Source organism: Gekko japonicus, unplaced genomic scaffold (genome assembly GCF_001447785.1).
Source record: "Gekko japonicus isolate JY-2015 unplaced genomic scaffold, Gekko_japonicus_V1.1 scaffold1677, whole genome shotgun sequence".
NCBI lineage: Eukaryota > Metazoa > Chordata > Lepidosauria > Squamata > Gekkonidae > Gekko > Gekko japonicus.
In genome coordinates, this window is record NW_015173722.1 from 371,388 (window position 1) to 374,442 (window position 3,055).

The window sequence follows — 3,055 nt, forward strand, 5'->3', positions numbered from 1 at the left end:
CAGCCCATGGAACACCCTTCCCCCTTGAGACCCACCTGGGACCTACAATACTTTCTTTTAGGTGCCAGGCGCAAAATGTTTCTGTTTACCCAGGCTTTTAACAAAGGGGCTGACCTCTTGAACGGTGTTTTATAGTCTATTTTTAGCCTGAGAACTCATTTTAATCTACTTCATGCTTTATGCTGTCCTTTATTTTTAATGGTGGGTTTTAACAACTGCTGTTATGTTTTATGCGTAGGTTTTATTTTGGAAGCCACCTGAGCTAGCTTCCTTGGAGAGGCTGCATAGAAATTTTCCTAATACATACAAAAAAAGAAGAAGAAACATTTTGGAAAGGGCATCAGTATTGTTTCACTCAACTTTGGGAACAGTGATATTTTCCCAATATTAATTAAAACAAAAGTCTGCCCCCCCCAAACACAACTTCTCACTAGGGTATCAACACTCCCACTGTTTAGTCATGCCCTTCCTCTTTTTTAAATTTATATTTTATTATTTTTTTCCAATACTGTTACACTTGGTGCCCCTGTTAGCCGCCCTGAGCCTCCGGGAAAGGGCGGGATATAAATGCGAAAAATAAATAAACAAACAAACAAACAGTGTTCGGCAATAAATAGTGATACAAAAACTATGTCCCTGATCATTCTAATTTTGTTCAATGAGTTAGTATAATTTAATTCAAGGTTTTGCGGTTGGGAAATTTTTACCTTGCTATAATTTTAAGCTCATACAAATAGACATACCTTTGTAATGTTTCTAGAAGTTATCTATTTTTCACAAATTTTATAGGATTGTTTTACCCTATGGCAACTGTTTAAAATTTATGCCAATAAAGGTATTTGTTTGTTTGTTTGTTTGATACAAAAACTATTTCAACACTAGATAACATTCAATGAGGGTACAGAAAAGAAGATCACAGGTTTTCATTAGCCAGGTCAGATAACTAAAATCAAGAAGTTCAATACAAACAGGAAATTATGCTAACTTTAAGGCTATTTTGGATCGTGATATAATCAAATACAGTACAATGCAATCAAAAGATTACAGTACATTTCTATAGGCTGGGTTGCTTGGAATTGTTTTGCTAGTTTCTAAATAATTGATCAAAGGAAACCATCCTGCCTGGAACCACTTCTGATATTTTTCTACAGCAAAGCCAAGGAGTTATATGCCCTTCCTGACTTTCTTGTACAAAATCAGAACAATAATTTTTGGAGTGCGCTTCCCTAGAGCCAATTTCAAGAACCCCAAACTATCCCTTTACAACAACAGCAACCGGTTTTCCTTCCATCCCAAAGCAACCAGTGGGAGCCAAAAAGCCTTCATGTTGCTTTGACTGCCAGGAACAGCTTGATCCTTCCATTAGTGGCAAGGCCTTTTTAAAAGGTGTCTGGAAGTCTGGAGTGAGTCCTCCAGTCCTCTGTACTCTTTGGCCCCGCCAAGAATGCTCTGGCACCACACACGCCCAACCCCTGCCGACCAGAACAACTTGCACCACCCAGGGATGTGGGACGGAAATTTCTCCAGTGCTTTATTTTTCCAGAGAAAAATTTCCATTTCTAATTTCATAGAATTAAGAACAGTAAATGGATACCATCACTAATATCAGGCAAGGAGACTTGAGCAGGGACTCACGGAAACTCACACCCTGCCACAAATCTTGCTAGCCTTTAAGGCGCTACTGGACTGTGGCTCTTTTCTACAATTATGAGGAAAGTCTGGCAGTTTTGAGTCGTCCCCCCCTCCCGGAGGCTGGTGGATGTTTCTCAGCTGATCATCCTTATGAATTCTGAGAAAGAATGCATGTGGGCATTCTACTGAAGTGCAAGTTTGGGCAGAGGCACACGTGCAAATACAGATACGAAGCCAAATGAGTTGTCCAGGCCCCAGCTTGACTCCCTGACCTACCCAATGAGTCACAGCCCTATGATTCCAGACTATGCCAACAGAATTACTCCTGGGACAATACTTAAAAATACCCCAGGAGCAGCATATTTGTATCTGCAAAACTTCCGTGGAGGATCTTTTTCATTATGTCATGGTCTGCCCACTGTACTGGGAACCAAGATGTAGATTCTTGACAGCTATAATAGATCAATTGCAGAATGTTTCTGACATCAACAAATGAATATTTCTGCTGTCAGATGTAGACCCTACGGTTTTCAGTAGGGTAGCACTTTTTGCCTTAGTGGCTAGTAAAATCAGGGCCAAGGTGGAATCCAAGAAGATAGAAAAATTAAATTGACCAATGTAAATGGCAACGTAAAACTGCAATGTTTGAGGCTGACTACGTTGTTTCTGGAGATGGGTATCTATATTTAAGGTTTTTTATCAATTTAAATACTGAATGTGCAGATTTTTAGAGGTTATCATAATTTAAATCTAACTCAAATTCCAGTGCTGTAAAATGTCTAATTTATACATTGTTTTAAATTGTAATGGCTAATAGCTACACAATAAATTTTATCTATCTATCTACCCAGTGAGTTGCAGTCATGGGGAGCGAGGAGGGACTTCACTGGAGTAGCGGGACCGTGGGAAAAGCCAGGGCAATCAGGGGGCAGCCATGTCTGAGGTGCCTGCTGATGACCTTGCAGGCAGGCAACACGCTTATGGAGACCCCACTCAAGGAGTTTTCAAGGCAAGAGATGAGCAAACGATCGAGGTTTACAAGATTATGCATGGGATAGAGCAGGTCGATAAAAAAGTACTTTTCTCCCTTTCTCACAATACAAGAACTTGTGGGCACTCCATGAAATTGCTGAGCAGTCGGGTTAGAACAGATAAAAGGAAGTACTTCTTCACCCAAAGAGTGATTGACACATGGAATTCACTGCCACAGGAGGTGGCGGCGGCTACAAGCATGGACGGCTTCAAGAGGGAACTGGATAAACACAAGAAAGGGGACCCACGATACTCGCGGGGGTGGGGGGAGAAGAAGCTCCACAGGAGGAGAAGGAAGCAGCGGCAGGTGAGCCTTCTCCCCTGCCCCCTGTCCCCCACGGCGAGGCCCGCGCCCCTCCAAGCCTTCTCCCTCCTCCCCCCCAGCACCCTC